We start from the raw sequence: 11,031 nt of genomic DNA on the forward strand, positions 1-11,031 counted from the left end.
TATTGTAATGAGTGTTAAATTGTTCGTGTAGTTTCTGTCCCGGTACGACCATCCTGTCACAACATACATATAAGGGCATGCGCATGACAAAGTATTTCTTTGTGTTTCATGAAAGTTGAATTATTGGCATTTTCCATGTAAAAATCAAGCTAAAATAGATGTGTGTGTAGAAAGAGTGGAGGAAATTATAACTTTTAACCCAATATACCAAACTCTCTTCCTGTTACCAGACTATGAAATAATAACTTTCCAAATATGACTTTTCTTATTTTGACTGGGGCAGTGTTTTTAAGAAATGTCAAACTGTACGCAAAGTTGCTTCCCTTCAACTTAAGAAATCTCTGCCTATAGGTAAAGGAGACCACTGCATAGAGTATTGAAGAAAAGAACTACTGTGAAATCATTTTTATTCGTGTAGGACGAATTTTCGCGTATTTCGCGCTAGAACCGATGCGCGAATTTAAGACCGCGCTATTATTATTTTTAATTTACTTTTTCATTTATAAATTGAAAATGCGCGAATTAAAGCCCGTGCGAAACAGTCCTTTTTCACGTTTGCGCGAAATTTCATGCGAATTTAAATGATTTTACAGCAAATAATTTATCCGTCCGATTTCTTTATTGATAAAATTACATTTAGAAAATACATTATGCTTTACTCAGTGAGATGGAATCTCGCGAGCAATTAAAAGATCTCTATATATAAGGTCAGACTTGGCTGAGGGGACTAGGTATGGGCCATGCACACGAACATCGATCTCACGTAGGCAAGCATATAGTAATTCACCATGTACGACAACAAAAAATAAACGGACGGATGGACGGGCAAGCTAAGGTACACACGCGTTTTATTATATTATTATTTTTATTATACCAGATTTATATAGCGCCCTTTTCATGATCAATTTCACGTTCAAAGGCGCGTTACGTAGTTCAAATGCAGTCACACAGGGCGCATAATTCATCCTCTACTAGTACAGACACAGAGCGGTCTGACCAGAGGGACAGAGTGAGACAAAGCCCCCACGATAGAGGGATCAGAAATCAGATACAGGCTTGTCCGGCTAACTTAGCCTAGCTCGTTGCGAATAGACAGCCTGGTTCTTTAACGTGCTCAGTGTATAGCACTGATACACGCAAGGATTGTCCGGGTTCCTGACCAGTAGACCTCTAGTTGGGTGGGAACACTGAAAAGCGTTTCTGAAAATTCCCGAGTAGCTGCCGGGGATCGAACCCCCACCTCAGGATTGGAAGGCCAGTATGCAAACCACTGAGCTATCCGTCTACCATGCCCTCTCTATCTATCTATCTATTTGTCATAGAAGATCTTGTATTTACAAGGGAATCTGAAAGGCAGTTATATCTCTCGCCACTGTCATGGATAGGGAAAGGGTGGATGGTATTCGTTGGAACTTTTTAAAATATGAGTTGTGCCCTTGACCTTAAGCTGGCAGAGGTGAATTTTGAATTTTGCACATTGTCTTGGGAATTAAAAATATCACTGTTAAACTTACTGAAGTATAGCGGTTACGTTGGGGTAACAGGGTCGGGGTACGAGTGAGCAATTTCCTCAGATAATACTTTATTAACATGATTAATGACTAACAATGACTAACAAATATATCATAACTCTAAAATCTTACTAACTTTATCTTCAATTTACTTAATACACTGCCATTCCGTTAGTCAAAAGGACAAATTTCGACGGGTCACAATCGGCGGAGCGACGTTCGGCGAGGCAATTTTTGTCAGGGTGCAACGATGGCTCTTTGATAATTTTGCCATTTGAAATATAGAGAAAAATATTATGTCCAACTCGTCCTACACTACTAGCCTGATTTGCTTCAGACTTTCACAGATAAACAAGCGTGATGTACAAAAAAAAAAAACCATAAAGAAGTGATTTGTTTCTATGAATATCTTTACCGCAGTTATAGCCCTTTAATAGTTTTGTTAAATTTAGAATATAGAGAAATATTTGTGTGTCCAACTCCGAACACACTTTTGAAAGGGTATGCTTGAAAGTTTCACAAAGATGACCATAAATAATATACAATTTTTCAGTGGGTATATTTTCTAGAATTATGGCCCTTTCTTAACAAAAATTTTGCTATTTAGAGGATGGTGAAGTACGAGGGGCGATCAATATGTAATGTTACTCCGTATGTAGCTTCGTAACCGCTTGTTATTTCTAGATGCGGTTTTCGGTATATTATTAAGCAATTTATTGGAAACACAATGCTATATAATTTTTAAAAATCGGTAGATTCAAAGAAAACATGTAATCATTTGAATGAGGTGTACTCGGGTATACTGGACAATTTTATGTCCAAAATATTAAGATTGTAATATGCAATTCCGTGATTCTACTATTCAACAACTAGATCTATAGTTCAATTTTTAGTTTAAATAGATGAAACAAATCATGATTTTCACAAAAACATTTGAAAACTAAAATAAAAAAAAGTTTATAACAGTGTTAAATTGAGTGTGTATATTTTTGCTCGAAAAAATGATAAGTTGAGCACAATAAGCCTCTGCAATTTTGTCAGGCGCGATAATCATCACTTAAAAAATTATTGTATCTTAAGTTGATACCAGTTTCTTTATTCTCGATTGCGAAACTAGTTCTTACAACTTTGATTAATCGCTCTCAACACCCATTCCAGATGGAATCAACCTCGAGTTTATATTTTTTAGTTGTGTTGTAAAATTAAAAATGCAATAAATAGTTTAAAACAAATGCAAACTCATCACAAATTGCTGTACTTCGTAGAAAAATGATAGAATTTTGCATTTTTACAAGTTATTCTATTTTCTGAGACTCTGGATGCCCAGGACAAACCTTAATTATAATTTTGGTCCAGTATACCTGAATACACTTCACCCAAATGATTATATTTTTACTTTGAACCTGCCAATTTTTAGAATTTATGTAGCATTGTGTTTCCAATATATTGCTCTAAATGTACCGAAAACCGCATCTAAAAATAACCAGAGGTTACGGAACTACATACCAAGTAACATTACATATTGAACGCCCCTCGTATGTTGGGGCATCCGTGTCCTATGGACACAATTCTAGTTATTTGTGAAGTTTTGAAAAAAAATCGGGGTTTAATCAAATTCTACATTGTACATTGTAGAAAAAATATCAATTCAAACGTCAGAACTACCTTAATTAGAATTGCAATGTATTGATGACATATATCACTTTCGCTATATGTATACGAGGTATGCATTGAATGCAACAATACTTTCTACAACATCTTTATAATTGATTGGACCCATGTACAAAATGCATCAATAGAAATATATATACAAATATAGAAGTATATGCTTTAACCTTAACTTTTAAACAATATTTGATGCAATTTTATCGCAACTCACTGTCATTCTTCAAAAGATTTTCATATTACTTGGCACAAATGTTTCTGATAGAAAGACAATTTTTTCAGTTTGCCCATGGGACACTGTCACTCTTAGATGACAAAAGAAAATGATGTATTTTAGCTCGACTATTCGAAAAATAGATAGAACTATAGAACTTACCCTCTCGTTAGCGTAAGAATTTGGTCAAGTTTTTGTATGTAAGCTGGTATCTCAGTAATCATTTGCGCGAATAGCTTGAATCTTCACACCCTAATTTACTGTGAAAATCTGACTAACATTGTATAGGTTCCATAACACTGTTTTGTTGTTTTACAAAATTATGCCTCTTTTCAACTAAGCAATTTTTGGTTAATATTGTGTGTGTAGCTAGTATGACAGTACTCACTAATGGGAATAGATTGAAACTTCTAACTTGATTACTGTGATGATCTGACATGCAGTGCACAGGTCTCATAGCTCTACTTTGCCATTTTACAAAATTTTGCCCCTTTTTCAAGTTAAGTTTTTATATGTTAGCTAGTATCTCAGTGCACACTAATCGGAAAGGAACTTCACACACGTCCACTGTGATGATGTGATCTGCATAACTCATATTGCATTCTTACCAAATCATGCCTCATTTTTGACGTATATTTGTTCAATATACATGACTGTTGAATAGTCGAGCGTTTCAGTCCTCTGACAGATCTGGTTTCCTGTCCTGTCCATAACTCTTGTCATCTTTAAAGAGATTTTAATATAAGTCGGCGCAAATGTATCCTAAATGAAATGTTGTCTCATGCAAAATACCCTTGTTCAAAGGTGAAGGTCACACGTCATTAGAGTTTTTATTCCTGTCCCGTCCATAACTCTGTTTTCTTTGAAGGCATTCTTATATTACATGTCATCCTATTATGGGATGTAATATATTGTATATGATATTAATGTTCCCAATATTCTCATGATGTGCCGTGCAAACTCAGACTCAAAATGTCAAGGTCAAACTTGGATGTGCATGTCCAATAGTGTTTTTCCCCGTGCGGTCCATAACTCTTGCCAGCTATTAAATGATTTTAATATTTTTCCTGCACATACCTTTCCCATTATGAGACGAGTTATAATACACATCACTCAGATCCAATACTCAGCGCTCAATTCACAAACTCGGAGATAAAAGTAAGGGGTTTCCATGTACGGTCCCATATAGGTTATAAAAATTTCAACCAAACTGTTGCTTAGATATTAGATATCAAACAAAACAGTATGGGGGCATGCACTTTTTCAAAAGTAGTCTCTTATTAATAGTACTCCTGTGGGCATTGTAGAGTTAGCATGGCTCTTTTCTTACAAAACAGTTGTAAATTTTGGTGTACATGGGCAGCTGTCATTTGAGCTTTTCGCTTTTGGTGATGTGTAAGAAGTATTAATGAAAGACTATGAACTGAAACTATATTTGTCGTCTTGTTTTGTTTGGATGAGTAATATATTCCTAGTATTGGCATTCAAAATCAATTTTAGTAACCCATAAAACTTACGTATTGCTATAGAATCTGACAAGTTTCAACATAGTTTATCCCTTACCCTGCTAAATTTCTATAATGAACTTGTCCATCTTTCAATTTTGACACTACTTTGAATGTAAAAAATGATGCTTACCAAAAAGTTACTGACTGAATAGCGAACAGTTTACGGGCTAATCATAGATTAAACTGGTCACAAAGGCAGAATTAAATGTGCCAAGCATGGTAACGGTAAGAATTGTTTTCAATTCAGAAAATTAAATTTGTTCTTGCAGTACTTCCGATAGTCTACTATGCTAAACTGACAAATTTGTGACATACAAATTTTGGTAGACATGTTATTCCTGGATAAGGTGTCTGTTGTCCCTCTTAAAATGTGTCCGCTCCTTTTTTTTTTTTGATTGAGGTCAAGGTCTTGTGCCTTCAGTCATTTGAACGATTCGGATGACATTAAATTGATTTAAAATAAATGTTGACGATGTAATGTGTTGTGCATGAGCCATATTTCAATTGTCTTTTTTTTTTAAAGGCAAGGTAAAGGTCGTGTGGAAAGAATTATGCACCATGAAAGAGACAGTTTGCAGAGTGTATGTCAGTAATTCTAATTTTATGTACATATCAGCAATGCCACTGGTGAATAAAACAACAAAGTACTATGATTTGTGCCTTAATTTATTTATTTCATTTATATTTTCCTAATATATTTTCTGCAATTGCTTTTATTATTCTCCTGAAATAAGTTATTTTCAGCAGTCTATTACCTGTGTCGCTACCGTTACATTAATATCCAGAAGGACTCCTTGGGTCTTCAGCCACCATGATTCTGTTCCGGTGTGACGTTAAACCAACAAAAAAGGGAAAAAAGCAATCTTGTTGCTGTACAGAACGTTGTGAAATGTTGTTTGTTGTATTTTCTTTGATAATCCTATGATATATATAAGCGCGTCGTCAAATTATTTATCAATGCAAAAATATCATATCACTCAACATATTATCTCGCGCAGAATAACAAAATAACTCTTAGGTTTTCATAAACATAAAGAATAATTTGTAAACATAATATCTTCTTATTCTTTCTATATCTTGATGTTTTTTGTTAAAGTCAGCCACATCGAATTCTGTTCATATAATCAATTATTGTCTGCTTAAATAATCAGCAAATACTTTTTCTGTATCTTTAGTTGATGCAATTTTGAAACTCATACAATGCAAAAGCAATACCCACCTCATAATTCTTGAGCTTCTTACTTAACATTTCTGTATGTAACTCAATGGGGCATGATCAGTCTGGAGGATGATTTCACTTCCGTACAAATACTTTTGAAATTACTGAATTCCAAAAACTATTGATAACATTCTCTTTCAATTACCGAATAGTTTCTTTCTCTTTGAAACAATTATTTACTGGCATGAGTCATGGGAAATTGTCCATCTTCATACCTCTGAAGAAATGTTGCTCCATTCCTAGTATCTGAAGTATCACACTGTAATATAAAAGGTCGTGAAAAGTCTGGCAACCGTAGGTGCCTGTGTAAGTAATTTTTTCAAAGGATTAAAAGTTTTGACATGGTGTTCTTCCCATACCACGTTTTTAGGTTTCTATTTCTTATTTAAATCGGTCAATGGTACTGCAACTTCGGAGAACGATGCTATGAATTTTCTGTAATAACCAGTTTGACCAAGGAAACTTCGTACTTGTCTCTTAGTCATAGGTTCGTCTGCATTCTTTATGCGATCTAACTTATCATCTTCCATTTCCAGCTGATCATTTCCAACTTTATGCCCAGTGAATGAAATATTATCATATCCTATGGGACACTTTGATTGTCTTAGTGTGAGCTTTTCTTCACTAACACTCTTAAAAATATCTTGTAGCATTGACATATGTGTGTCCAATGTTGTTGTGTGACCTAAAATATCGTCCACGTAAGTGTCAGCATGTCTGCACCCTGTCAATAAATATTGCATCATTTTATAAAATGTAGCACCGGCATTTATTATACCAAATCGCATTTTCCGGAACTGAAAACTTCCCTCAGGGGCCTCCGTGGCCGAGTGGTTAGAGTCGTTGACTTCAAACCATTTGCCCCTCATCGATGTAGGTTCGAAACCTCATTTGGGGCGTAGAATTCTTCACGTGAGGAAGCCATTCAGCTGGCTTACGGAAGGTCGGTGGTTCTACCCAGGTGCCCGCTCGTGATGAAATAGTGCACGGAGGGGCAACTGGGGTCTTCCTCCACCATTAAAAGCTGGAAAGTCGCCATATGACCTAAAATTGTGTCGGTGCGACGTTAAACCCAACAAAATAAAATAAAGAAAACTTCCCTCAGATGTTGTGAATGCTGTCAAGTGCCTAGACTGCTTCTGGACAGGAATCTGCCAATAACCGTTGCTGAAGTCTAATTGTGTGAAGAATTTATCCCCATGAAATTTTGAACGAATATTTCATCTTTTCCCATAGGTTCCGTATCAAATTTCGTTACGGAATTCAAATCCCCTAAATCAGTACAAAATCTGTTTGTGTTATCTTTCTTTTTTATCATTGCGAAAGGGGAGTTTTATGTGGTGTCAGGCTCAATAATACCAGCTTTTAACATTTGTTTAACACCTTGGTTAAATTCATTTCGTTTCGCATATGGTATGGGGTATTGTTTGACTGTAACAAGTCTGTGGTTGTGAATTCGACCAATGTTATATTTAAAATAATGCGTGATGCTGGGATCCACATAATAAACCTCAATCGGAAACAGATAACATAAATCATCCTATTATTAACAGAAAATCAACAGTAATTATAGGAATGATAGCATAAAAAGGGAGTCAGACTCTACCTGTGCTTATGTATTACATCATCAATATATCAGGTATACAAAATATTCTGACATAAAAACGCGTCCGTGTCACATAAGTTTTGCATGTTGACAGGTATCTCAGGAACTACTAGTACTAGGCCAAATGGTTTAAACTTTACACATGTCTTCAGCATCATTGGGTGACTTCCCAGGACAATTTACAGAACTCTAGGTTTTATTGTGTCAAATTTTCCCCCTTTTACCTTAGAAATATCCGTGTAATGTTTTACACGTAAGCAGGTTTCTTAGGAACTACAAGGTCAAGTGCTTCAGACTTCACATATTGTTAGGCATCTAAAGATGACCTCACAGGGCACGCGACATAATTTACTTTTTTTGCTAAATTTATGCCCCTTTTTAATGTAGACATATTGTGAATATTAAGCATGTTTCTCGAAAACTACCTGACAAAATGTTTTCAAATTCTACACAAATCTATGGCATTATAAGATGGCATCTTCACAGAGCAGGTTTTACTGACTGGGTTACATTTTGTCAAAATTATGTCCCTTTTATCACTGACCATTCTTATCTGAACCAGATCCAATATCTCTGACCTACAGTTTACAAAAAAATGTCCCTTTCTAACTTAGAATATTTTCCTTAAGCTTTTGAATCTAAGCAATTATTTGATGAAAGGGCTCCAATTAGTCGAGGGCGCTGTCATTAGAAACCTTTAGTTTAGCTGTTGCAATGTTTTTTGGTTTGAAATTCTATTTCGATATTGGAATCAGAGGATTAAAATTTGCGTGCTATAAAAAATGAATCCTTAATGCATGTGTAGTACTATCTTCCCGAAATTTCAGTTTAAAAGTCATTGGACCATCGCAATCTTTGCCGGAACTGTCTGCTAGTGCGGCACTTTTCGGGAAGAGTGGTAGCATCAGAGTTGTTACATTTAAGGCAGTCTTATTTAAATGAAAATTAATTGATCACATAAAAAAGCAGGCATACTCAAAAACAATTTTTGTTTCAGTTTTTAAAGTCTAAAAAAACTACTGCTCATAATTAGACACAGATCTGAAATGGGAACAGATATTACATGCATTTTCTGAAATAAAAGTACTGCCTTATGTTTGTTTGCACACTGAACATACCAAAAATGCAAAAGGAAATACTGGAAGGCAATCTTTGATAATTTAATAGTTCTATCATGCATTTCTTTTTGATTTTCAATTGTTAATTCATGTTGTTCTGTTATTCAATTTGTTCTGTTAATTACCTAACATGTTCTGTTTATTGTAGTACATTATGTCCAAGTCATTTTTTTTACTGTTATTGAATTTTAATCAAACTAGAGTCACATATTTGTAAAGGTGGGTAGTTCTCAGTGCAACGGTTAAAAGCCCTACTTCTGTCAAGGGTGGCATAGAATCAACTGCCTGGAACGTCGTTCTCCCAGGCTGGGCAGTGCTCTCTGAACTGGCCAAAACAGGACATTACTTGGAAATATGATTTTTGGAGTGTTTTTCTTTCATATCATGTAATACTAAAAAAACTATGTTTTATCACTAAACTCACTTAGATTCATAGAAATAAAATTGTGAACATAGAACTGGGAAATCAGGAAAAACCCGGAAACTTTGAAAAGTCTGTTCCCGGTAATGAAAATGCCTTCAATTTAGCGAAAACGGAATAAAATTTGGGGTAAAAAACAAACAGGGAAAGCGCGAAATGGTCAGAGTACGAATAGTAGTTTTCAAAATCATTATGACTAAAAATTACGGAACGTTGTTTATCTTCCTTAGTGAAACTTCAGCGTTTAATAATTATAATTGTCAACAGTCAGGCCGTCTTCACAAAAGAGATTTTTATAATGTTATTCCGATCAAGAAATCAGACGAAAATCAATCGCTTATACTTTGAAGAGACTTTCTGATATAGAGTTAAAGTTTTATTGCAATGATAGCATTAAGTTACAAAGTGTAACGAAATTTATTCATCTAACATTCAAGTCTAAATACATTATCTGTTAAATGACAGATTAAAGAGCTGAGAAAATGAATTTTAACAGAATTATCATAAGCACTATGTGTACATTAAAACTTTTTGTCTATATTGACATTGAAAAACAAGAAAACAATATTTTTTTTTTGTGGCCGACACCTTTACAGATTTTGATTCTCGTAAAAAAGAAAACAATTTTCCTAAGTTGCTTAAGGGGCCTCTACAGTTAGCATGGACTGATATGTGTTCTTCATACGGTTCCATGGTAACTTGGGGCAATGAATTCTTGCAGCCATTTCGAAGAATATCTGAGAGCTATGTCTTGGAGACTTTAAGGTTCCTGTCCATGTTACGTATAAAAATGAATGAATTTTGTTCATGTAGAACATGAAATTTTCAAAAAGAAATCTTGAAAAAATCTAAAATATTTGTACCAGAAAAACGTGGGAACCCTGAATTGGCCGTCAGAGATGGGGCTTATTTCTTTTTATAGCTATATTTGTTTAAAGTAACTTGAGAAACTATTTTACAGGAAGTGTAAGCCTCATTTCTAAAAGAATCGTTAAGGAATATTTCTTTACTTACCCTCTACCAAACGTATGAACAGAAGGTTTAGCACGACTGATTTTGAACCTTTACCTCACTATGTCTTAAACAAGTACAATGAACAGCTTTACCGCTAAATGCACAGTTAAGTGTGCAAGGACCAATTCATCTCGGTAAATTAAAGCAATAGTGGATCATGTGGTTCGTGCAAGTTTCAATCAGATTGCATGAAGAAGACAAGATTTATGGTGTTTGTAGTTATATATTTATAGTACAAATATAGCTGTTGTATTCAATTTTCTGTGATTCGGCCTACAATACAAAGTCCCCTACTGGAAGGCACCTAACCTTCTGTACTGCAGTATAGCATAATGAACTGATATCTGTCAGTGATGTATAAACAATATTGCACTATATATACAGTATGTTATAAACAAAAGATTAAAATTTGTATATATAAAACCCTATAGTTGTTTTCATATAGCATTTTAGGCCGATTATCAAAAAGGTAACGTTATTTACGTTATTTAGTGTAAAAAATCCATACAAAACTCTTTATCAGTTAGAGATAGGTCAAAATACACCTAAAATTGGATGTAACATGCATGTTGTACCACAAAAAACTGGTCTCGATTGTTCCCTACGGCCTGTTATAAGTAAGTTATAATATAAGCTATTTATAGTAACAATAAAGGAAATAATTCTTAAAAACAAAAGTGCCTCATGGTGAACATTTGTGCCAAGTTACATCAAAATCCATCCATGCATAAAGAAGAAATGCTCCGGACAAAGTC

The sequence above is a fragment of the Mercenaria mercenaria genome, chromosome 10 (assembly GCF_021730395.1).
Source record: "Mercenaria mercenaria strain notata chromosome 10, MADL_Memer_1, whole genome shotgun sequence".
NCBI lineage: Eukaryota > Metazoa > Mollusca > Bivalvia > Venerida > Veneridae > Mercenaria > Mercenaria mercenaria.